At 47.5% G+C, this 27,177-nt stretch overlaps 1 protein-coding gene across 1 annotated transcript in view; it reads left to right on the top strand.

Moving 5' to 3' along the window:
* The first annotated feature begins 24,854 nt into the window (after positions 1 to 24,854).
* DAGLA (diacylglycerol lipase alpha) overlaps positions 24,855 to 27,177 on the top strand; it is a 49,878-nt gene continuing 47,555 nt past the window's right edge. The window contains exon 1 of the mRNA XM_030560842.1: positions 24,855 to 25,008. The gene's annotated coding sequence lies outside the window, so the exon portion shown is untranslated. The remainder of the gene's footprint in view (positions 25,009 to 27,177) is intronic.

Genomic DNA, 27,177 nt, shown 5'->3' with positions numbered 1-27,177 from the left:
GGTCTGGGACTGGAAGTACTGTGGCTGTTGCAGTCGTTGGGAGAGAATCCGGGTCCACTACCTCTGTCTGAGTCTCTGCTAACACAGACGGGGCCTCTGTGGATGGTTCGGGAGCAGGGATGGGTCTGGAAGCTTGCCTGGCTTGGCTGCGTGTAACCATTCCCACCCTCTTGGCCCACTTTACCTGGTTGGCCAAGTCTTCCCTCAGTAGCATAGGGATGTGATAATTGTTATAGACTGCAAAAGTCCACATTCCCAACCAGCCTTTGTACTGGACAGGCAGTTTAGCTGTAGGCAAGTTTACCGCTTGTGACATGAAGGGGTAAATTGTCACTTGGGCCTTTAGGTTGATGAATTTGGGGTCCACCAAGGACTGGTGGGTAGCTGACACTTGTGCCACCGTGTCTCTCCACGCGATAACCTTCTTTCCGCCCACTCTCAACATTTCCCTTCGCTCTGGGGGTATTTGAGAGGCATCTGGGCCTGGGGATCTTTGGAGTGATGGAGATATAATGAACTGTACTCGGTTGGGGTTCTTGGGGCAGTTAGCCTTTATATGTCCCAGTTCATTACACTTGAAGCATCGCCCAGCTGACTGGTCACTGGGCCGAGGTGGGTTACTGGAGATTGGTGAGGTGAGAGAATAGGGAGTCAGCGGCTTTCCTGGGGTTGCAGATGGGGTCTTGGGTTGTCCTTGGGTATAGGGTTTATTGTCGGTGTGACCCCTGTGATATTCGCTCCCCTTGATAGTAGCTTTTTTCTTTTCTGCCACTTCCACCCATCTGGCTCCAATCTCCCCTGCCTCAGTTACTGTTTTGGGCTTCCCATCTAGGATGTACCTTTCTATTTCTTCAGGAACACCCTATAAGAACTGCTCCAATTGTATTAAGGATGTGCATGTCGTCCAGAGAGTTAACATTGGCTCCTGATATCCAGGCATTATAATTCTTTCCAATGTGATAGGCGTGTCGGGTGAATGACACCTCTGGTTTCCACCTTAGGGCTCTGAACCTCCGACGGGCATGCTCAGGTGTTAGCCCCATTCTGATTCTGGCCTTGGTTTGAAAAAGTTTATAATCGTTCATGTTCTCCTTAGGCATTTCAGCCGCCACCTCTGCTAGGGGTCCACTGAGCAGTGGTCTCAGCTCTATCATGTTTTGGTCTTCAGAGATGCTGTACCCATGGCAGGTCCTTTCAAAATTTTCTAGGAAGGCCTCAGTGTCATCACCTGCCTTGTAGGTGGGAAATTTCTTTGGATGTGGAACAATAACTGGAGAAGGGTTGTTAGGGTTGACTGGAGCATGCTGCCTAGCCTGCGCTAATTCCAGTTCATGCTTTCTCTCTCGTTCCTTCTCTTCCCTCTCTCAGTCTTTTATCTCCAGCTCTTTCCTGTGGGCAACTTCTCTTTCTCTTTCCCTCTCTTCCCCCTCTCTTTCTTTTATCCCCAGCTCTCTCCTGTGGGCAACCTCTCTTTCTCTTTCCCTCTCTTCCCTCTCTCTTTCTTTTATCTCCAGCTCTCTCCTGTGGGCAGCCTCTCTTTCTCTTTCTCTCAGCTCCATTTCTTTTTCTCTCAGCTCCATTTGTTTTTGTTTTATTTCTAGTTCTTGTTGTTTATTTTCCATGTCTCACCTGCGTCTTTGATTTGTTCTTCTGCGTCCAGTTTTGCTCGTTCCTGTTTCAGGGTGTCTTTGGTAGTCATGGTTTCTGCTTTCTTGTGTTGGGGCGCCCTCTGCTGTTTACTGCCTGAAATGCTGCTTCTCTGTTGCCTCCTTAGGGTTGCTTAGCAACAGAGTCGTTTTTTTTTAACTCCTTCTACCTAGCTATTCCCGACAGAGTTAGAAAGGAAAAAAAATTCATTTGCAAATGTGTTTTGCTGGTGTATGGTGACTCACAACTGCAGTCCCTTTGTTTAACAAAGATCCTTGTTAACCCCTAGTGCCTCTGCCTTCAGAGTACTCAGAAGGAAGAGACCAAAAAACCTGCAGACCTTTGCTTTTAACACAATATCCTTTAGCCTGCTTTACACACAGCTAGCAGGGAAAGAGAAAGAAAAAATCTTACCGACTTTTGCTTTTAAACCCAAACCTTTCAGGCTGCCTGGAGATAGCTAGCAGGGAGAGAAATAAAAACCTCACTGACTTATTGATCCTGATCCCACACGCTGCCTACCATGTCATGGTATAATTCCCCACTCTGAACCTTAGCGTCCAAAAGATAGGGTACTAGCATGAATTCCTCTAAGCTCAATTAGCAGCTTAGAACCTGTAGCGCTGCCACCAACCAGGAATTCCAGTGCCTGGTACACTCTGGTCCCCACAAAACCTTGCCTAGGGACCCCCAAGACCCAGACCTTCTGGATCTTAACACAAGGAAAGTAAACCCTTCCCCTCACCGTTGCCTCTCCCAGGCTTTCCCTCCCTGGGTTACCCTGGAAGATCACTGTGTGATTCAAACTCCTTGAATCACAAAACAGAGAGGACTATTCACCTTCCTCTCTCCTTCTCTTTCCCCCTCCCAGACTCTTCCTGAGAGAAAGTAATCCTGACACAGAGAGAAATCAGCCTCTCTCTCCCTCTTCCCTCCTTTCTCCCCACCAATTCCCTGGTGAATCCAGCCCCAGCCCCCTGGGGTCTCACCAGAATAAAAAAACAATTAGGTTCTTAAACAAGAAAAGCTTTTAATTAAAGAAAGAAAAAACAGTAAAAGTTATCTTTGTAAATTTAAAAGAAATGGAATAGGTACAGGGTCTTTCAGCTATAGACACTGGGAACACCCTCCCAGCCTAAGTATACAAGTACAAATTAAAATCTTTTCAGCAAAATACCAATTTGAACTCCTTTCAGCCAATTACACATTTGAACTTCTTCCAATCAAATACACATTTGAACTTCTTCCAACCAAATACACATTTGCAAATAAAGAAAACAACCAGAAGCTTAACTCGCTTTATCTACCTAGTACTCAGTAGTCTGAACTTATAAGAGCCTGTATCAGGGAGATTGGATAGAAACCTGGTTGCACGTCTGATCTCTCTGAGCCCCCAAAGTGAACAACAACCAAAAACTAACAGCACACACAGAAACTTCCCTCCCTCAAGATTTGAAAGTATCCTGTCCCCTGATTGGTCCTCTGGTCAGGTGACAGCCAGGTTTACTGAACTTGTTAACCCTTTACAGTCAGAGATATAAAGTACTTCTGTGCTATTAAGTTTTCTTATCTGTTTATGACAACCTGGCTGCTGACCCCAACCACGGCCCAGCTGCAGCTCTGCTCCTATCCCAGCCTTGGCCTCTGGCCATGGCTCCAGCCCAGGCCCCATGGCCAGCTCCAGCCCCACCTCCAGTTGTGGCCCCAGCCATGGCCCTTTACCCTGTCTGCTCAGGGTTTATCTGATTGCCATATTTGGGGTCGGGAAGGAATTGTCCTCCAGGGCAGATTGGCAGAGGCCCTGGAGGTTTTTCGCCTTCCTCTGCAGCATGGGGCATGGGTCACTTGCTGGTGGATTCTCTGCAGCTTGAGGTCTTCAAACCACAATTTGAAGACTTCAATAACTCGGACATAGGTTAGGGGTGTGTAATAGAAGTGGACGGGTAGGGTTCTGTGGCCTGCTTTGTGCAGGAGGTCAGACTAGATGATCACATTGGTCCCTTCTGACCCTAAAGTCTATGAGTCTATCTTCCCCCTCCCTTTCTGAGCTGCATCCCTGCTCCTGGTCCTGGCTCCAGTGGTGGTGGTGGTGGTGGTGGGGGATGGACAAGGTTAAGGGGGACACAACTCTAAAAAGTTTGCTGACCACTGTGCTATAGACTACATCACTCTGTCTGGAACATTTCACGACTGTTAGTGCCTATCTCAGGGCAGAATGCCAAAAACAGGGCAGACACCCCAAACTGGTGATATGTTCTGTAATTACATTTCCCCAGTCCAGTAACAAATGTGAACTCCCAGATCACTATAACACGGGGTGGTCAACCTGAGCCTGAGAAGGAGGCAGAATTTACCAATGTACATTGCCAAAAAGCCACAGTAATACGATAGCAGCCCCCCATTTCCCCCTCCCCCACACAGCTCCCAGTGCCTCCAGCCCACCAGCAGCCCCGCCAATCAGTGCCTCGCCATCCCTCCCGATCATCTGTTTCATGGCGTGCAGGAGGCTTGGAGTGGAAGGAGCAAGGGCATAGCAGGCTCAGGGTAGGGGGCAGGAAGGGATGGAGTGCGGGCAGAGCCAGGGTGCAGAGCCCCCTCCCCCAGCACATTGGAAAGTTGGCACCTGGAGCTCCAGACCTGGAGTTGGTACCTATACAAGGAGCTGCATATTACCTTCTGAAGAGCGGCATGTGGCTCCGGAACCACAGGTTGGCCACCCCTGCTATAACAGTGTATCTTGCCATCCAAGAAAGCTGGACTTAGTGAGAAATGGTCACTTACAGCAAAAATCACAAAATATTCAGATTGCTCCCAGTCCCAAGAGACCAGTCACTTCCCCCAGATCAATTTGTACTTTAGATCTCACACCAAAGACAACCACTGTAACTAATCTTGTAATAACCTAACTAAAGATTTACTATCTAGGAAAAAGAAGTGAGAGTTATTTACAGGTTAAAGCAAGCAAGCATATGCACATTAGTTATCATATATGGTTCCTAAAGGTGACAGAGATACAGTAATCTGTCAATTCAAAATGTCTTTAAGGGTGAACTCAGGGGTATCCCCTAGGGATCTCTGCTTAGTTTAGAGTCTCTGGGCTTGGCTACACTGGCACTTTACAGCGCTGCAACTTTCGTGCTCAGAGGTGTGAAAAAACACCCCCCTGAGCGCTGCAAGATACAGCGCTGTAAAGCCTCAGTGTAGTCAGTGCCGCAGCGCTGGGAGCTACACCCGTAAGGGATGTGGTTTACGTGCAGCGCTGGGAGAGCTCTCTCCCAGCGCTGGCGCTCTGACCACACTCACACTTCAAAGCGCTGCCGCCGCAGCGCTCTGAAATTTCAAATGTAGCCATACCCTCAGTATCGTGATGTTCCTTAATGGCCTATTTAATCGTGATAGGTATTCTTAATGGGCGAGGGAGGGGAGAACTATTCCCATGCCTGGGTTTATAAGTTCAGAGCAAACATTTTCAAACTAATAAAGCAAAACTTACATATTTCCTTATAGCATGGAATATAGACATGAAAAGTGAGATTAATGCATGCAGCAATTCACAGGCATTTCATAAAGTCTAAAAACATTCTTCTAAGACTAATACCTATTTTAAGCAATATTGTAGTAAGAAAATAGCCTGTTTAAAGCAAATAAGGCTGTCTAATTGGCACTCAAATGTTCTGTTTCATAAGTATCATTTCCTAGTGTAGCCAGCCCTAGCAGAAATCACCAAGCCCTTTGTTTTTCTTACTGTAGACAAGTTGAGAGTTGTATAGTTTACAAGCATGAATTAGTATATTTTGAATACACCCTAAGGATATTACAACAAAACCACAAACTACCATCTCCAGCGCATGTGTCATGGTAAAATTAACAACCTTTGGGCTGATGGCTTTGTAGCATACGCGCATGGGCTGATTTTTGGATGTAGTGAACACTTGTAGCTCCCATTAACTTCAGTAGGGTTTGTGTGTTCTAAGTATATCTGAAAATCAGGTCCATGCTGTATCTGCAAACTCTTACAAGTGTTACGCCCCTGAATGACATAAATTTTGCCAACATACATGCAGGGCCGGCTCTAGCCATTTCGCCGCCCCAAGCACGCCTGCGGATGCTCCACTGGAGCCGCGGGACCAGCGGACCCTCCGCAGGCAGGCCTGTGGGAGGTCCATCGGAGCTGCCTGCCACCCTCCCGGCAAACGGCAGAGCGCCCCCTGCAGCATGCCGCCCCAAGCACGCGCTTGGCGCACTGGGGCCTGGAGCCGACCCTGCATACGTGGTAGCGTAGACATGTCCTGAGCGAAACCTTGTAATGTCTGTCATTTTAAACACAGATTTCTGCAATTACTAGGATGGTATTTTAGCTCAAGCTTGGAATCATCAGCTGAGATTGTGGTCTTGTAAGCACCAAATGTGGGTAGTTGCAGACATTGGCATTGACGCAACACCTGTGTGTTGTTTTTAATCAAATTAATGTCACTAGACTTTGATCATTTTCCAAATGCAATGGTTAGTCTTAATCATATACAAGGCAGCATTATCTGTTGGGTTTGTCAAAGTCATTCCTTGGTGATGGAGATGTTTTGTGTTCAATTATTCTAGTAAATATGAAACGCTGAGGTCAGTCTGATCCATTCAGATTAAAGGCAAAAGTCCCAATATCTGAGTGGAAGCAGGACTGGGCCCATTGTCAGCAGTTTCCATATTTCACAAAACTTCCTCTTTCCTGGACAGTTTAGGACTTAGAAACCTGATTAGTTTCTTCATTTTTGGTGATCGCTAGCAGGCATATTTTGACTAGTTTGTCACAAACCGCCAGTGCTGTGCTGCCAATATTTTAATAAGTGTGTGCGTACCACCCTCCCTTGAAAAATGTCCCTCCTGGTTCTGTGATAAATCTTTGCACTGGGTGTGTCCACTCATAGAAGGAAGGGTATGGAACTGAGGAATCTACTCATTTGTTTCCCCATTTAGACAAAAATGCTTTCTTATAGCCACAATTGAAAAAAATGTTTTCTTTCATGGAATCATGTGGTGCATTCTGCTATGAATATGAGTCCTGAGGATAAATCCTGCTGGTCAGGGATATTTTAGCAGTATCCAGAGAAGGGGTGCCTCCAGAGACAGAGAAATCATTCCAACTTCTCTTTTTAATTTGGTTGATCCTCCATCCAGCCTTTCACTGCTGATTGTAAGGCCCTGGGAGGGAAGAGCAATATTGCAATTAGCAAAAGTGTAATTAGCTAGGGAATTGATTGTCTCCATGTAGGACTCCCTCTGATCCCTGCGCCAAAACCACCATAAGTTATAAAATAGTCTCAGCATTTTTTGCAGAAATGAAACAATTGCTGCAAAATAGATATTGCACGAACACCTCAGCAGCTCAAATGTTGCTGTATGTTTGTCTCAAGGGATTGTGAAAAGAGGCTCCTTTCAAAGAATATAATGAACTTGGTAAAGAACACCTTCATGCTTTAAGAGATCATTAATACTAGCCAGTCAGCTGTAGAAAAGCAAGCAAGGTACTAGGTTGGTAAGGTGATACTGTGGCTATGTGAGGCATTTGTTGGATTTCACCTTGGATACTATGGGCATTGCCTGGTCCCATCCCATGGGAATAAGTTAATCAAGCAGTGTTGTCAACTTTCATAATATTTTGTTCATGGGGTCATGTTATTAGGTGAGAATCTCATTTTTATTTTTTTAATGAAAGCTGAATTTCTAGCCTTCATGGTTGAAGAAAATACGGGAATCTTAAAGGCTAAAAACCCAGAAGACAAATAAAAAGAATCCCAAATTTACTATTTCTAAAAACTCATGATTTTTGAGCCTATTTCATGATTTTTTGAGGCCTGACTAATAGTTATAGACTGTTTGGGTTTGGCCATAGTATTATTGCTTAAGAGAAACTGATACAGTGATAGTTAGGCCCTGTGTCGGATACCATATGCAGTGCTGTGAACACTGTCCTACAGCAGTGATTCTCAAACTTTTTTTCCCGTGGACCACTTGAAAATTGCTGAGGGTCTCGGCGGACCACTTAATGGTCTTTCCAAATGTTGTTTGTACCATTATCTGACTATTGTAAAGCACTTTGGATAAAAGCACTATATATAAAAAAACTTAATAATAATTAACTTTTTTTGTTCTACAAATAAAAGCGCACTGCTCATATTTTAATATCAGTAGTCTTACCTTTCTAATGTGATGGATGTACCCTCTCTCCCCTGCTGCGGCAGCCCCCAAGCTGGGGCTGGGAAGGTGAGGAGGTCTCTCCCTCTCTCCCTCACTGCAGCAGTCCCTGAGCTGGGGCTGGGAAGGAGGCGGGATCTCTCCCCTGCCACAGAGCTGAGGCTGGGAAGGAGGGCATCTCCCCCTGGCAGCCACAGCCTTAGAGCTGGGGAAAGTCACCTCTTTCTCTGACCGCCACAGCCCTGCAGGTCCCAGATTCCCCCCACCCCCTCTTCTCGCCCCACTGCCATCTCCCACCTACTTCCTCTTTCTCCAAGGCCACCACCTCACCTTACATGTGCATCTTCTTCAGGGTCCAGGCACCTAATTAGTGGAGCCATGTCTGCATGGTTCCACTAATTAGCTGGGTGGCCCTTTATTCTCTGATGTGGCTGCGCAGGCGCGCATCTTAGAGGGAACTGTCAGCAGACCACCTGAATGGAGCTCGCGGACCACTGTTTGAGAACCATTGTCCTACAGGAAAATAATTGTCTTGGGGAGGAGAGTGAAGATGATACCACTTCTGATTAATCTAATTTAAAGAAAAGGTTTAGAGAGTTGGGTTTATTCTAGGGCTGTCAAGCAATTAAAAAAATTAATCGCGCTTAATCGTACTGTTAAACATTAATCGAATACCATTTATTTAAATGTTTTTGGCTATTTTCTACCATGTCAAACTTTAGAGCCTACAAGTCCAATCAGTCCTACTTCTTCTTCAGCCAATCACTCAGGCAAACAGGTTTGTTTACATTTGCAGAAGGTAATGCTGCCTGCTTCTTGTTTACAATGTCGCCTGAAAGTGAGAGCTAGCCGGAACCGCAAGATATTTACATGCGAGGTGCATTAAAGATTATGTCCCTTGATACTTCAACCACCATTCCAGAGGACATGCGTCCATGAAGATGACGAGTTCTGCTTGATAATGATCCAAAGCAGTGCGGTTCGACACATGTTCATTTTCATAATCTGAATCAGATGTCACCTGCAGAGGTTGATTTTCCTTTTTGGTGGCTGTTAGTGCCTATGTTTGTGCTGCAGCCTAAGCAGTTCTGCCCTGGCCTCCATGTTCAGGAAACGAGCATGCACGTACTCTCAAGCGAGAAGCATTTCCCCGAAAGTAACCGTTGGGGCTAGGCAAATTTTGTGGTCAGCCAGTTCCAGGAAACCCCCCCCCCCGAGGGTGGTAACGAGGCACCTGTAAATCTCCTAATTAGGAGAAACCTGGCCAAAAAACTGAACACGTCATTACCCTTATAAATTGCCCACCGTGCAAGCAGTGGGCAGGGAGAGAACGCATAAACCTTTACCCGTAACCGAGCCTGATCAGCTTGAGGTCTCCCTCGGCTCCGTGTTCTCAGAAGCCTACCCGTCTGCCGGTGGTAATGAAACTTTTGTGGTTTGTCTGTGTAAGTATGCCTAGCTGCTAATTCTGCTAACTAACTGAGCCTGTAATCGTGTTGTAAGCCGGAGACGAAAGCCGATTCTAGCCGCCCCAAGGCTCCTGTGAGGGGAAACCCAATGACCAGGAAACCTTGAACGGCAATCTTTAACTGTCTTACTGCATTTTTTTACTTAGACGAGTAATTGCATTTATGCTTAATAATAGCACCAATAGCACCTTTACTAATCCTTGGAAGAACCTGAATAACTACTGGGACCTAGAGCGGTACCAGGAACAGCTCCTGTTTGTAATTGCATATTTTTATTATTTGTTCTAGTATTATATTGTAAGCCCAAGTTGTAACTAGTATTAAGTTGTTCCTCATCCGCACTTGTGACCCATTCAATAAACCCTCAATTTTAACCCCACGGCTCATTGTTTGCGTTATCCCCATCACTACTTGTCACCCCTCCCGAGGACATCCAGTGAGCGAGCCTCCGCCCTATCCCAACGCTCATTACCCGGTAGATAACGGGCACCTTGTGACTATATCGGTGGAGCGAGGGGCGAGAGTAATCAGTGATCAACATGGCGTCACGAACAGGATGCCCTCGGGAGGGCCAGTGCCCGTGGCGTAGTGGGGACCGTGAGCAGTCCGAACTCGAGCAATTTCAACACCTACAATTTCACCAAGTGGCCAGCAGACAATCTGAGAGGCCCACCCTAGATTGGGTTTGCGTTATAGAGTCAGGATCAGGGTCAAAAAGCTATACGGCCTCGTTAGCCCTGACCGCCATAGGGTGTCTCCTCCATTGCCATCCCACATTTAAATGTCAGCTGGCCGATAGTTCCCTGCAGCCCCAGTGCACGGGGGTCGCAGATACTAGTCGGACTGAGACACCGTCCGGCATTTGGAAGGAGTGTAGCCGTATTGTTAAAAAATCCGGGGCCACCGTTTCTAAACTCATACCCTGTCCCGGGTACAGCCGGGTGACCCAGCACACGGGTTGCTAACCCAATTAATGGAGGAATTAGAACAGACCAAGCGGTCAAAGAAACTTAGACCGGACGAGTATAAGTCGGAAGACGTGTCCACAGTCTTGTTCAGTGCACTAAACAAAGCGCTGGACCTCTGTGCGGTCCTTCATGGAAGCACTATGTTTGCCGCTAAACAGGCCGCCGCGAACGACACCGATAGCGCAGAAAACGAGATGAGTGACAAGGAGGAGGACGGGAGTCAGGCTGGCAGAAACCCACCCCCCTATGAAGTCCCCCCTCCCCCTTCGATCTATCCCGCTCTCCCCTCAGCCCCACCTGCGCCTGAGAAGGAGATGTGGATAGAGGCAATGCCTGTCGCTATCACAAAAAGCAAGGTGGACTCTAATACTGGCCAAATTACTACTACCACCGAATATTGTACCCGCACTAAAGCAGAATTGAAGGAGTTTATGGTAGACACTAGACGTGGGGAGAGTGAGGCCGCCCTCGTTTGGCTGGGCCGTCTGGCCCTGGATCACGGGACAGAGATAGTGGACAGGGAGGAGGCTAGTCTCTTGGCCAAAACGTCCACCTGGTCGGGAGGATTTTCAGGCCATAACCTCTTAAGAAACGGGGTCTGGCCACTTACTACACCAGCCACAGCCTCTTTAGCCATGAGGGCAGTTTTAAGGGCATGTATATACCTCCTGGCAGCATAAAGACGCCCCATGAGATCATATGGACTATTGCCGGGGCATCCATCGTAATGTGGGACCCACAGACGGTGCCCTTGAACTTGAATCCGCAGCAAACCCAATCCAACACGCCGCTCATTTATATCGGGGACCCCACCCAAATCCCGGTCAACAGGGATGCAGTGGACTTAGCCATAGACGGCTCCCCACCGATTGACACAGGGGGAACCCTATTACTGGATGGTTGGGTTGGGCAACCTCTTATTACTCTATATGAGGCCATGTCCCGTCTTCGAATGCCACAAGCCCCCAAGAGCCGCATCTCAGCCCTTCCAGCTGAGAACCCTGTTAATAAGGGTCCACCTAAGCACCCTGAATGTACTAAGGCCGAAAGGGCGCTTTTTGGGTTCCTATTACATAAGGGGGTGCCCAAGGAAGCACTGCGGAAGATGTCTAACTCTCAACAACAAGACCTGGGGAAACAGTTAGGATGGAAGGACTGGGACGATTATTTAAGAACAAAAAACGAGTAGAGGCCGGGTGCGCCCCGGCCTCCACGGAGACATGGGATAAGCGACCATATCACACCCTATTGGTAGCCGGTCCCAAACCCCTTCACACCCCTGTATCTTTCCTGTTGGACACCGGAGCTCAAATCTCCGTTATTAAACCCGATGTACCACATATACCCACAAGTTCTACTATGTTTATTCAGGGTCTTAACAGCATTGAAGAAAAACCCGTAGTCCGCTTCACTCTGATTCATAAAGGGTACGAGCGGAAAGTAAAGGCTTTGTTGGGAGGAACAAATTTGCTGGTGGTTGGGGATATAAAACGACTACGATTACAAAAACAGGTCTGTCAGGCCCTGCCCGTCACCCTGTCGCCTGATGCCCCCGCCCCCTTATAGCCCCAAACTTGTTAATAACAGCTCATGGAAATTTTCCCCTATTCCCACGAAGCCTGAAGGCATCCCCCTCATTAAACAACTGCTCAACCAATTATTAAAGGAGGGACGGATAGCGCAGGCAACCGCGTCAAACTATCTATCGCCCGGCTGGGGTATCCCCAAGCCTGCAACCCCTCTGAATTTCGATTGGTCATCGACTATAGACAAGCAAACAGTCGAGTCCGACACCTTCCATTTGCGGGCCCGGCCACCATTCCAGAAATACGGCAGCAGCTAAGCGATGCCAGTGGGAGGTGGGCCTGCACCCTGGACTTAAAGGATATGTTCTATCAAATCCCGTTAGAGGACAAAACCCGAATCCTAAACTTCGCGTTCCAGGGCGCACAGTACCAGTGGAAGGTGTGCCCTCAAGGGTTCTGTAATTCCCCCGCCTTCGCCACGTCCGCTCTTGCAAAAACCTTAAGAGGGGTAGAAACCACTGGGGGCACCACCATTTTAGCCTATGTGGATGACATAATCATAATTGGGCCCAACGAACACATAGTCCAACACGTAACTAACACCGTGGTAGCTGAACTAAAGGCCAATGGGTGGCGAATTAATGAGACAAAAAGCCACCTCGTGCCCTCTCAAAGCTTTTCCTTCCTAGGCCAACATTATGACCCCTACAACTGTGGCCAACCTACCTCGGGACTGCTAGACCCTTGGGTAACAGACCCGCCCGAGAATAAAAGGCAACTACAGAGACTTTTAGGCCTAATTAATTATCACCGACACTTCATCCCGGATAAACACCTCGTAGACCTTGAGACGATCCAGGAGCCCCTCTCGTCAAAACGGAAATGGGAAATATGGAGTCCTGAGGCCCAAAAGAGCCTGGAACGAATAGCCGCCTGGTTTGCCTCTAACCCACGGCTGGCGCGATATAAAAGGGACTCACCTTTTACCATTACCCTTTTCTTTACACAACATCACTATGGGTACTCAGTATCACAAGACGGGCAACCGGTCTATAACTGGGCTCAAGGGCCCTCAGTATCGATATGGGCCCATAGGACTTATGCTGCTAGCCGCAGGCGAGGCGCGCATTTGGACTCTGCTATCTAGTAAAGGAACCCTGATCGGCCCAGAGGTACACCTCATACCTTGGCTCACGCGGCTGCCCCCCCCCCCCAGTTTTCACGGCACCAGCCTAACTTGGCAACAGCTGTGTTATTTGGGGGAAATCACGTGGCGGGATTGGATGCTTAAATCGCTGCCAAACAATGTCCGATTCCCAGTAGCCTTGGAGCCCTTGTGTATAGAAACAAAATATGACCCCTGGATTGTGTCCGACGGGGGCACTTCCCCGACCCCTTGGGAAGGAGTCCTCTGTGCTAAATGCGACCACTTCCAGGTCGATCTCCTCCTGCCGGGTTCATCGGCCCAGCATAGCGAAGTCCATGGGGTCCTTCTCGCTGCCCAGCACGTTACCTAGGCTCATTCCATTTCTGTTCAAGTCGTGTTGGGCATAGACTCACAGTTTTGTCTCAGCATTCTCACGGGAGAGGCTACCCCCACAGCATTTTCGCCCCTATGGGACACTATTTTCAGCCTTGTACGTAAGTTCTCTCGGCCCTGGTTTATAACCCATTGTCCGTCGCATTGTCCTAATTCTAACCCCCTCCACTCCAAATTGGACCAAAAGATGAGGGAAATTCAAACGTCCCAAGTGTATCTGGGGCAACAGCCCCAGCTCAAAACCGATCCATTCCTCCGATGGCTTCATGAGGATTGGGGGTATTTGCCTAGTGGCCGCTTATATAATCAGTTAGTCCTAGGTACTCAGGGTAGACCCGAGGTACGGCAGCAGGACTGCGAAAGAATAGTACAGTCCTGCCTTAAGTGTGCACAAATCAAGTCCCAAAACCGCCCTCGTTACGAGCGGTGGGCGTACACGGCAGAGTATTTTCCCCCCGGTGCGGTGTGGCAGATAGATTTGATGGGAGCCCTACCCCAGGCCCGTTGCCACCCAAAGGCGCTTGTCATAGTGGATTTGGGCTCCCGTCAAACTCACTGCATCCCCTTGAATACCACCACGGCGGCGGCCGTGGCTGGAGCGCTGCAACAGGTGGCCGCGGCATGGGGAGTGCCCTCCGAAGTTCAAGCAGATGGGGGACCCCCTTTTACCAGCAAGCGTTTCGAAGCATTGGTGTTGGGATGGGGGGCCTCCCTCCATATTCACTTAAAATATCACCCCGAAAGTAATGGCCTTGTAGAGCGGAAAATCGGGGTTCTGAAAACGTCAATCCCAAGGTTGACTATAAGGGTTGGAGTACGTTATTACCACAGGTTCTTATCTCCCTCAACGCAAACTATTCTCGTTGGCCTGAGATCAGCCCCAGGCCTAGAGGCCCCTGGACTCCTGTATATCACCCTGACCAACTTGTCTGGGTGGCCGAGCCACAGGCCTCGGGTCATCGAGAACCCTATGCCGCACGAATTGTAACTGCGGGTAAATATCCCAATACCTATACGGTTGTGGATGTCCAGGGCAATCATACCTTGGTCCACCATAACTGGATAAGCAAACATTCCGAATCAGGAGCGAACTAACGGGGGCCAATAAGGCTGCCTTCTGCTTTGTCTTGCAGCTCGCCATAACGGCGGGAAGCCGGGACGACGACCAGAAGGGCCCAGATCTGCTGAACCTGGGACGTCCGCATCCCGTGGGCAAAAATATCCATCAGCTTATGTTTGCAGCCTATTGGATCCAGGAAGTTTTGGGAGGAAACGTCACTGACCCCTGATAACTGCCTTGCATGTTCCAATAAGCTGTCTGTAAATAGGCCTTTGTTTGATTTAATGCCTTTAGTGTTTAATTTTAGTAGCATTAATGGTCCCCTTAATTGCTCCTCCCCCTTTGCTCAGTGGCTCCCCACCGTACAATGGACAGGTTGCACAAACGATCCTTTCGACCCCATTTCCCCCCTTGTTTTTTCTATTTTTAATGAAACCAGGGTACGTCGTATGGGCCCACTCCCCTTGTCACTTGGAGAAAGGCCCATGGCATCCCATTGTTGGGCCTTTATGGGAAATAATCGAACAGAAACCATTTGGGTTGGGGCCTACCCAAATTGTTCCCAGTGGCAGCTTGTGGACGGAAATGAGACGGCCAGCAGCCCTATTTTCAATCGTACGTCCCCACCCCCTGTTTTATGCGGTAGCCGCGGCCAGAAAATTAGGTCCGGCGGCATCACTTATAGCGGAAAAAGATTTTACCAGCCCCTCAAACACACATATCTATCCCACAGCCACATTAAGAAGTTAGTTTTTAAGGGAGGCTCGGCATGCCAGAGCTCTGCCTTTTCCCCTTGGTTCCCCAGACCCGGTCACTTCTGGCTGTGTGGCGAGGCAGCCTATACGGCACTCCCCCCTAATCCTAGAGGCATATGTACCATTGGCTCTATCCTTTTAAAAGGGGGCGATATTTATGTTAAGACCTGGCATCCCAACTCAGCCGGACGGCTTCGACGTTCCTGGGGTTGGTGGGAGAAGGCAAAGGGTGCGCTGTCCTCTGTAGTATCTTCAGTGGTCTCGTTTAACCCTGTTGGATATATGTTATTACGTGAGCAAGTGTTATTCCAATCACTGGCTATTGAAACGCTGGCAAATACCACCGCAAAAGGTTTTAATTTAGTCAATCAGCAGCTAACGGAATTATCGGATTATTCTTTTCAGAACCGATTAATGATACAATTTCTGCTGCAATCACGGGATTTTTGTGAGACCCTTATATCCATGTACCCGCAGTTTAAGGATAAGTGTTGTGTTTCTGTTTCTTCTGTAGTTGGAAATTTAACGGAAGTAATTAATAACCTCAGGGCTTTAGGAACTGCCATGCGTGAGTCCAGGGAGGCCTTCCGATTTTGGTCCTGGCTTGATTGGTTGGGTCTCGGAGCCTACAAGGCTTATTTTCAATCTCTCCTTATCTCCCTCCTGGTCGGGTGTATCCTGCTCTGTCTTGGCTGTGCCTGCTTAAAGGCCTGCGTCCATCGTGTTATCGGGTCGGCCTACATTGCCTCTTCCCCCGACACACGCCCTCTTGTAGAAGGGGATGGCGAGTCGGACGATGAATCTAAGGTATAGGCATAACGTTCACATGGAGCCCAGGGCACGGGGGCATGTTAGTGCCTATGTTTGTGCTGCAGCCTTAGCAGTTCTGCCCTGGCCTCCATGTTCAGGAAATGAGCATGCACGTACTCTCAAGCGAGAAGCATTTCCCCGAAAGTAACCGTTGGGGCTAGGCAAATTTTGTGGTCAGCCAGTTCCAGGAAACCCCCCCCCCCGAGGGTGGTAACGAGGCACCTGTAAATCTCCTAATTAGGAGAAACCTGGCCAAAAAACTGAACACGTCATTACCCTTATAAATTGCCCACCGTGCAAGCAGTGGGCAGGGAGAGAACGCATAAACCTTTACCCGTAACCGAGCCTGATCAGCTTGAGGTCTCCCTCGGCTCCGTGTTCTCAGAAGCCTACCCGTCTGCCGGTGGTAATGAAACTTTTGTGGTTTGTCTGTGTAAGTATGCCTAGCTGCTAATTCTGCTAACTAACAGCCTGTAATCGTGTTGTAAGCCGGAGACGAAAGCCGATTCTAGCCGCCCCAAGGCTCCTGTGAGGGGAAACCCAATGACCAGGAAACCTTGAACGGCAATCTTTAACTGTCTTACTGCATTTTTTTTTACTTAGACGAGTAATTGCATTTATGCTTAATAATAGCACCAATAGCACCTTTACTAATCCTTGGAAGAACCTGAATAACTACTGGGACCTAGAGCGGTACCAGGGTCAGCTTCTGTTTGTAATTGCAGTATTTTTATTATTTGTTCTAGAATTATATTGTAAGCCCAAGTTGTAACTAGTATTAAGTTGTTCCTAATCCGCACTTGTGACCCATTCAATAAACCCTCAATTTTAACCCCACGACTCATTGTTTGCGTTATCCCCATCACTACTTGTCACCCCTCCCGAGGACATCCAGTGAGCGAGCCTCCGCCCTATCCCAACGCTCATTACCCGGTAGATAACGGGCACCTTGTGACTATATCGGTGGAGCGAGGGGCGAGAGTAATCAGTGATCAACAGTGGCTAGGTTCCGTAGTTTCCGCATTGCAGTGTTACTCTGTTAAGACTTCTGAAAGCATGCTCCACCCCTCATCCCTCTCAGATTTTGGAGGGCACTTCAGATTCTTAAATCTTGGGTCAAGTGCTGTAGCTATTTTTAGAAATTTCATGTTGGTATCTTCTTTGTGTTTTGTCAAATTTGCAGTGAAAGTGTTCTTAAAAGGAACAACATAGAATCATAGAGTATCAGGGTTGAAAGAGATCTCAGGAGGTCATCTAGTCCAACCCTCTGCTCAAAGCAGGACCAATCCCCAACTAAATCATCTCAGCCAGGGCTTTATCAAGCCTGACCTTAAAAACCTCTAAGGAAGGAGATTCCACCACCTCTCTAGGTAACCCATCCAGTGCTTCACCACCCTTCTAGTGAAAAAGTTTTTCCTAATCTCCAACCTAAACCTCCCACACTGCAACTTGAGACCATTACTCCTTGTTCTGTCATCTGGTACCACTGAGAACAGTCTAGATCCATCCTCTTTGGAACCCCCTTTTAGGTAGTTGAAAGCAGCTATCAAATCCCCCCTCATTCTTCAACATGTGCTGGGTCATCATCCAAGACTGCTATAACATTAAATATATGGCAGAATCAGGGTAAAACAGAGCAGGAGACATACAATTCTCCCCCAAGGAGTTCAGTCACAAATTTAATTAACACATTATTTTTTTTAACGAGCATTATCAGCATGGAAGCATGTCCTCTGGAACAATGTCTGAAGCATGAAGAGGCATATGAATCTTTAGCACATCTGGCATGTAAATATCTTGCAACACCAGCCGTAACAGTGGCATATGAATGGCTGTTCTCACTTTCAGGTGGTGTAAATGAGACGCGGGCAGCATTACATCCCATAAATGTAAACAAGCTTCTTTCTCTTAGTGATTGGCTGAACAAGAAGTAGGACTGAGTGGGCTTGTAGGCTCTAAAGTTTTACATCATTTTGTTTTTGAATGCAGTTATGTAACAAACAATCTACATTTGTAAATTGCACTTTCATGATAAAGAGATTGCACAACAGTGCTTGTATGAGGTGAATTGAAAAATACAGTGCAAATATTTGTAAGAAAAAATATAAAATGAGCACTGTACACTATGTATTCTGTGATGTAACTGAAATCAATATATTTGACAATGTAGAAAAACATCCAGAATATTTAATAGATTTCAGTTGGTGTTCTATTGCTTAACAGTGCTATTAATCACAATTAATTTTTTTGAGTTAATTGCGTGAGTTAACTGCGATTAATTGACAGCCCTAATTTATTATCATGAGGGAAAGGGGGCCTTCTAGGGGCGACTGATGGAGACTTTTGAAATTCCAAAAGAGATCAATTAATGCAGTAAAGCTGCTGGAACATTCAGCTACGTAGAAGATGTCTCGTCAACTTGAGGAAATAGGGAACTTGGGAGAGCTACTTCGCACTAAGGGGAAAGAAGTATGCCGAGTAAGGGACCAAGGGGATGATTTAAATGTGGACAATAGAAGTGCTCAGAAGACATCTTGATCTGTGCGCGCAGCATGATGAGGTTTGGGAAAGGGATTTTGTGAGAAAGCAGAAGGCAGGAATAGATAAATTGAAGAGGAGCCAATGTATTGGGCCAGCTGGTTGTCTTTTCTAGCTCCTAACAATATCTTTTGTTTTTGTGGCCTATATCATTCCACTTGCAGGAGTGAGATCTTGCCAGATCTCATAAGTTAAGCAGTATTGGGCCTGGAGGTAGTACTTGTTCTTCTTCAAGTGCTTGCTCATATCGATTCCAGTTAGGTGTGTGTGTGCTGTGTGCACGATCATCGGAGAATTTTTACCCTAGCAACACCTGTTGGGTTGGCTGTGGAGCCCTCTGGAGTGGCGCCTTCATGGTGCTGGATATATACCCCAGCCGACCCAGTGCCCCCTCAGTTTCTTCTTACCACCCGTGACTGTTGTTGGAACTATGGAGTGCAGAACAGCTGCCCTCCACTCTCCCTAGCTTTGCTTACCAGTTTAGATAGTTGTTCTAGTTCTTGTAGTTATATAGTTAGTGTAGTATAGTAGTTTTAGAATTAGTTTATAAATAAAGCTAGAGGGTTGGAAGGGGTTCTTTCCCCGTCTTCCCGGCATGCTGCCCAGGCTCATGCCCAAGGCTCTGGGTTTTAAGCTGTGCTCAGCCTGTTCGAAGCCTATGCCAATGGGAGACCCCCACGACTCCTGTTTAAAGGTTTCTAACCAATAGAGGAGAGAAGTTCTGGAACAGCCTTCCAAGGGGAGTAGTGGGGGCAAAAGACATATCTGGCTTTAAGACTAAGCTTGATAAGTTTGTGGAGGGGATGGTATGAGGGGATAGCCTAATTTTGGCAATTAATTTGACAATTGATCTTTGATTATCATCAGGTAAGTGTTCCAAGTGGTCTGTGATGGGATGTTAGATGGGATGGGATCTGAGTTACTACTGAGAATTCTTTCCTGGGTACTGGCTGGTGAGTCTTGCCCACAAGCTCAGGGTTTAACTGATCGCCATATTTGGGGTCGCGAAGGAATTTTCCTCCAGGGCAGATTGGCAGAAGCCCTGGAGGTTTTTCGCCTTCCTCTGCAGTGTGGGGCATGGGTCACTTGCCAGAGAATTCTCTGCAGCTTGAGGTCTTCAAACCACAATTTGAGGACTTCAGTAACTCAGACATAGGTTAGGGGTTTGTTATTTAAGATTGATGGGTGAGATTCTGTGGCCTGCATTGTGCAGGAGGTCAGACTAGATTATCATAATGGTCCCTTCTGACCTTAAAGTCTTTGAGTCTGTGAGCTTTAGCTCTAAATAGAATGAAGTGGATTTTTTTTATTCTTGATAACTGTTTACCTCAGAAACGGGCCCATTCTCCAAATGCTCCACCCACCCGCACACCAGCTCCTCTTATGGGAAGGAGAGAGGTTCTTCTGAAAGTTGCTGTGGGCTTCCATCAAGAGAAATATAGTGTTCTACCAGTAAAACAAAGCCCTGCCCTCTTAGATTGTCAAGGAAATTCAGTCTTCCTGTTCATTCAGCCTTTAGCTTCTCTCCCATACTGCTTCTAAAGTGGGACCCAGCCCTGTCTTGGAGACACACTCTACTTCTGGGATGAGAGGGGAATTCAATTTCCCATTATTCTGGGGTTCATCCCTTGCTTCTTTACCAACTCTGCTTGGAGGTACTAATGCTTACGTTTGTCGTGCGCAAATTGTGCAGAGGAGTGATCTAGGAATGCAGCCTTTCTGTTCAATTCACACTGGCATGCCTTCAGAGTGCACACTGTGAATCTTACACAAGATTCAGCAGGAAGAGATGTTTCTTTGTAAGTGTGCAGCCATAGGCAAGAAAGCACCTCCCCACCAATCTGAAAACATTTCCTAAAGATGAAATCACATCCCCTCCCCAATGGAAGAACAGTTCCCAGATTGTGAGGATCCAGACTCTGAAGCAGAAAGAGCTCCATTTAGGGTCTTTAAAAATAACCGATTGAAGAACGATTGTGTTTTGTACAGGTTCTAATTGCTGATTTCCGCTGGAGTCGAGAACAAGTACGTGCGTGCCGTCTGGTGTAGTCACAGGAACAGGAAGGGGCTCTGTGTGTGGAACTTGTGGTGACACAGCCCATGAGTTGTGGAGCATGTACCGTATCTGGCGCACTTGCATGGTCAGGGGGAGTGCAGCTCCCAGGAGAACACTCTGGTTGAGCTGGAAACCTGTCCAGTGGTGATGTGGCTTGTTGGGATGTGTGGTAATAGGCTGTAATCAGTGGACGCTCAGGGTATAGCGAGAGTGTGGTGAAGAGTGCTCATTGGCTTGTGGGCACCTGAGATAGACTTGCATGGCTGCTTTCAACTGCTGGTACACCTTTAATTATTTTCTTCAGTACAATGCAATCTTTGTGGCATCTATATGAAATATACAAACAAACTCGACACATTTAACAGAGTTAAATAATTTCAAAAGGAGAGAGAAATGAAAGTGTACAGGCAAGGGACAGTAGGATTCCATCTGAGAGGTGAAGAGATATAAGATGCCACAGAGAAGGTTCTTACAACTATAGTGGTCAGACTGCATGGCAGGATAGAGAAGAGGCCAAGGCTAGATGAAGAGAGGAGGCAGAGAGAAGGTTTTGAGGTCACCTACAGCATGTCCTGGGATGGTGTTAAGAACACTGAGGGCAGTTTTGAACCTAACCTTGAAATGAGTGTGGAAATGTTGGAGTATTTTGGGGTGAATGTGGTCATTCATCTGTGAGTGTGTGTGAGAAGATGGCAGCAGCATTTTACACATACCAGAGTTTCTGGAGCCGGGATCATAAAGAAAAGGAGTTTATATAGTCACAGGCAGAGGAATGAAGGCCTGGCTGAAGATTTCAGAACATAACTGTTTTCTCTCTTTTGCTTTTTCCGTTAAATGCTTGCGAGCGCCTCCAGGAACTAGGGTTGGGGAGATGGGTTGACAGCAGGGGGGTTACAAATGTGTCACATGCATGAGGTTGGTAAGGGATGGTTTTCAGTGCCTGTGTCATGCAACACACAGCCTGCTATCTCATGCACAGATGGAGGTGGCGAATGCCTCAGGACAGCAGTTTCACTAAATTTTCAGGGCCTCTCTATGGACATTCTCTAGCAAGACTCTCTCTTTCCAGCACGCCTGTTTGAGTCTTAAGAAACTGTTGGTGCCACAGGGGACCCAGAGTTTGGCCACTTGAGGGCCTCCTGCTTCCTTTTCCCAGGAGAGGGCAGATGACAGAGGGTTGAGTGGAAAGCTGATAGCATCGGAGGCAGTTTCAGGATTATACAGGTGGTATACGTGAGAGTGAGCCCATTGTCTGTGTGGATTGGTGGGCAGGGGGAAGAGTTTCAGATGAGGGATTACTATGGGCTGAGTATCAGAGGGTAGCCGTGTTAGTCTGGATCTGTAAAAGCAGCAAAGAATCCTGTGGCACCTTATAGACTAACAGACGTTTTGGAGCATGAGCTTTCGTGGGTGAATACCCACTTCCTCAGATGCATGTAATGGAAATATCCAGGGGCAGGTATATATATGTGTGCTAGCAAGCAAGCTAGAGATAACGAGGTCAGTTCAGCCAGACTGTCTGGATATATGGACTCTCTACTCAGACCCTATGCCACCAACACTCCCAGCTATCTCCGCGACACCACTGATTTCCTGAGGAAACTACAATGCATTGGTGACCTCCCAGAAAACACCATCCTAGCCACCATGGATGTAGAGGCTCTCTACACAAACATCCCACACACAGATGGAATACAAGCTGTCAGGAACACTATCCATGATGATGCCACAGCACAACTGGCTGCTGAGCTCTGTGCCTTTATACTTACACACAACTATTTCAAATTTGATGACAATATATATCTCCAGATCAGTGGCACTGCTATGGGCACCCGCATGGCCCCACAATATGCCAATATCTTCATGGCCGACCTGGAACAACGCTTCCTCAACTCTCGTCCACTCACACCCCTTCTCTATCTACGCTACATTGATGACATCTTCATCATCTGGACCCATGGGAAGGAGACTCTGGAAAAATTCCACCATGATTTCAACAGCTTCCACCCCACCATCAACCTCAGCTTGGACCAATCTACACGGGAGGTCCACTTTCTTGACACCACGGTGCAAATAAGTGATGGTCACATTAACACCACCCTATATCGAAAACCCACCGACCGCTATGCCTACCTTCATGCCTCCAGCTTCCATCCCGGGCACATCACACGATCCATTGTCTATAGCCAAGCACTGAGGTACAACCGCATCTGCTCTAACCCCTCAGACAGAGACCAACACCTACAAAATCTCCACCAAGCATTCTCAAAACTACAATACCCACATGAGGAAATAAGGAAACAGATCAACAGAGCCAGACGTGTACCCAGAAGCCTCCTACTGCAAGACAAACCCAAGAGAGAAACCAACAGGACTCCACTGGCCATCACATACAGCCCCCAGCTAAAACCCCTCCAACGCATCATCAAGGATCTACAACCCATCCTGGACAATGATCCCACACTTTCACAGGCCTTGGGTGGCAGGCCAATCCTTGCTCACAGACAACCTGCCAACCTGAAACATATTCTCACCAGTAACTGCACACCACACCATAATAACTCTAGCTCAGGAACCAATCCATGCAACAAACCTCGATGCCAACTCTGCCCACATATCTACACCAGCGACACCATCACAGGACCTAACCAGATCAGCCACACCATCACTGGTTCATTCACCTGCACATCCACCAATGTAATATACGCCATCATATGCCAGCAATGCCCCTCTGCTATGTACATCGGCCAAACTGGACAGTCTCTACGGAAAAGGATAAATGGACACAAATCAGACATTAGGAATGGCAATATACAAAAACCTGTAGGAGAGCACTTCAGCCTCCCTGGCCACACTATAGCAGACCTTAAGGTGGCCATCCTGCAGCAAAAAAACTTCAGGACCAGACTTCAAAGAGAAACTGCTGAGCTTCAGTTCATCTGCAAATTTGACACCATCAGCTCAGGATAAAACAAAGACTGTGAATGGCTTGCCAATTACAGAACCAGTTTCTCCTCTCTTGGTTTTCACACCTCAACTACTAGAACAGGGCCTCATCCTCCCTGATTGAACTGACCTCGTTATCTCTAGCTTGCTTGCTAGCACACATATATATACCTGCCCCTGGATATTTCCATTACATGCATCTGAGGAAGTGGGTATTCACCCACGAAAGCTCATGCTCCAAAACGTCTGTTAGTCTATAAGGTGCCACAGGATTCTTTGCTGCTTTTACTATGGGCTAGTGTATCAGAGACTGCGTGGGTATAGGTGTTATGCCTTCGGTGTCTGCATGTGACGGTGTGAACGTGCCAGCTCATTCCTCTGTGTATTTGGCTAGTGGGAAGTGGGTGATTCTTGGGTCGGTTTGTCAGGGGCTGTATGGATGCAGGTGATGCTTCATGTCTAATGGGAGATGTGTCAACCTATTTCCTTCGATTGCAGCTGTGTTCAGCTCATGTATTCACTTGTATACCTTCTTCTGTGGTTAATGTCAGACACACGAGGATGTTGGATTAAACTAAATCTAGGTTTAGCTACTGGAATCTTGTCTCGCTATAGCATGTCTCTCTCTCTTGCTCTTTTCTCTAAGCCTTCACCCGACAGAGCTTTCTCTACCCCTCCCCCATGTCCTGCCATACCCTAGAGAGCATGTCACAGGGAATTAAGGGCTGAAAAGGCCTGGGAGAGGCTGCTCCTTTTGAACAGTCCCTCCTTTCTCTGACCAGGAGGGTGGCCCCTCCTGGCTGCCCCTTTCATGTCCTGTCCAATTCCCCTCCTCCCCTCTGCATTCAGCGAATGCCAGTGGATAGACTAGTGCCCCAGAGCCTTTCCGAGCTGTCCTCCAGCAGCGCTGTTTCTGATGCCATCTACTGCAGGGGAAGGGGGGGTTCCCGCAGGCAGCCAAGTTCCAGGACATTCCCAAAGGATCACTGCAGCAAGCTTAGTCTTTTCTGTTTCCTTGTGGCAGAGGGGAGGCGGTTTCCGTGCTGCTGAACTTGCTGGCTGAGACCTCCCTCCTCTCTCCATCTCTCTGTGTGTTTCTCTCCCCATGACTCTGACAGCATCTCATGCTCTCGTTTTCAGTCCTTCTTCCCACAATTCACACACAATCTCCTCAGAACAGGGATGATGTCACTTCCTTCTAGAGTGTGTCGAGAGGGGGTGTGAAGGGGGGGAAGTCACGACCCCAGCTCATTCGCTCCGAGCAGCCCCAGTTGAATAAATGAGGTTGCCGTCTTGGAGGGAGGGAAGTGCTCTGAAGATGATGCCTGGCTTCCTTGGCAGACAGTCATCAAGCTGTCCTTTCCTCTCCTGACTGGGATTTTCAATGGCTGCATGAAGAGTTCGTGGTTTCCTCCTTCCCTCATGATGTCTGTCTCCATGGACGCGCACTTTCCCTGAAACACCCTCTCTGGAGAGAAGAATGTGCTTCTGCTGGACCACTTGCCATGTAAGCGTTTCTGATTCCCATAGATCTCACTCTGGCCTGAAGGGTCGGGGTCCTGAGGCTCCTTGCACTGAGCACTTGTGCATGCATGTGTTTCCCCCTAGGCGGGGCTCAGGGTCCCAGGGCGTCTCACACTCAGTGCTCTCTCAATCTCTAACCCAGGTTTCAGACTCCTGGGCTTCCTTGTGTCGTAAGTGCTTTTGCATGCTGTAACGGGGGAGCAAAGTCTGGGGCTCCTTGCACTCGGAGAAGTCTCTAACCCACTATTTTAAGGTCCCAAGGCTCTTCTGCACTTAGTCCTTTGACTCTTCTCCTCCCTCCCCAGTCCCCTGCTAGGTTCATGTCTTCAGGCCTCCTCAAATATAGCTCTTTGGCTGCATCCCAGGGTTCCAGATCCCAGGACTCCTCCCCCTGAGAGCACTATTTCTGTCTTTCTGTAAGTCAGGTATGATAGTAACAGGCCGTCTCTCACTCCTCTCTCTTGCTGTTTCTAACACAGGGAGTAGGGCTCCAGGCTTCCTGGTTTAGATTTCACACAGACGATCATTAGGAATTAATTGCACTCCATCTACCCCTGGTTTCCAAATTATTATGTGTAGGGTCTTTGTAAAATAGAGGACTAGCAGCATCAGTCCCACAGTATTTATCATGTTCAATAATGAAAGGCTGGATACCTCATTCCAAGCCCACCTGTTGCTTTTCATCAGGAACCTACCCTAGGACTCACTTGTTTCTGCAAAGTAGCACTACTTAATCTGGTAGTAGGCAGGAAAGTCTGCAAAGTACAACTGCATGTACTGCCAAGTGCAGAAAAATGATTGAAAATACATTGATGGGGCACACTAGTAAGCCAGGGAATGCTGGGAATGTCTGCATGGAAAAAGAGCAGTTACAGGTAGGGAAAGGCTGGGAGGTACCACTATGTCCACGGGCAAGGAGAAACAGTGTTTAAGAGCAAGGTGAAAAGTATCGCTGTGTGCATTGATTTAGGGTAGCATATTCAAGGTAAAGGTGGAAAGTACCACCATGTGCCTGCCAGTGGTGGATGGTGGGGTTGTTCATGATAAGGCTAGAAAGTATTGCCATATGGCCAGTGGAGTGAGCAGTTTGAAATGTACCAAGTGTGCTTGACAAATGTGCGCTAGGGGAGTGTGAATCCAAATGGTATGTAGTTATTTCATATTGTTTTTTGTTCTGCTGAGCATGGAATGCGGTGTTGCCTTTACCAAAGTGAGTAACAGGCTGGAAGTGTATCAGCATGTTAATTGTGGAATTTCCTGAAAAGTCTTAGAGGTGTGTGTGTAGTCACTTGCTGCTGCATGACAGCATGTGTAGGAGAGCAAAACCAACTCAACCAGGGTGACAGTAGTTGGTAGTGGACACGGTAAAAGAAATGCTGCCCAGTTCTAGGATGAGCTGCAGTTCTTGTGTGTTGATTAGAGAGCAGAAACATAATTGACAAGTACAAAATGCCAGATCGTGTGACCTGTTGTAACATCAGACGTTCTAATAATGTAGCCGTGTGGTGCTGCTAGGGCAGCTCGTGGGGCCTGTCATAAGCTGCAAATGTTTTTGTGGTTTGAAGATTCTAGTTAATTTAAATGTGATCACTCATCAGGTCATTTTATCCAGAGTATTTGAATTGGATTTTGAGATCTAATGTGAAAGAGCTATGATCAGTTTTGAGTTAGGACTGGGACATGGCAGATTAGTGTAGTAGTTTGTCCCCTCAGAATTCCTGATGCAAATCCTGATTATATCACAAGTAATAGAAACGAGATGTTTTTATTTTTGCCTCTGGACGCTTGACTTGCTTGTCAGTACTTCATAGGGACCGTACTGGACTAGCACGGTTGCTTAATTTGGGATTGAGATGCATTGTCAGCAGTGTCTGGGTGTGAAGGAGTAGGATTAAAATAGCAGGGAGTGCTGCGGATTACAGTTGAAGTGCATGGACAGCGCTGCATGGTAACCCAGACTCTGTAATAGCATAGGAAGCTGCAGGTCACCCTTGAAGAGCATTGACAAAGCTGAGGGTGAAGGAGAGACTGGAATTGCAGGGGATTCTGTAACCTCACCCTGGATGTACACTGGCAGAGCACAGTGGGTTGCTGGTGAAAGCTAGAAGTGGAATAGCCTGAGACGCTGCAGGTCCGGACAGAAATACATTAA

Source organism: Gopherus evgoodei, chromosome 4 (assembly GCF_007399415.2).
Source record: "Gopherus evgoodei ecotype Sinaloan lineage chromosome 4, rGopEvg1_v1.p, whole genome shotgun sequence".
Lineage (NCBI taxonomy): Eukaryota > Metazoa > Chordata > Testudines > Testudinidae > Gopherus > Gopherus evgoodei.
This window is presented reverse-complemented; position numbering and strand designations above follow the sequence as displayed.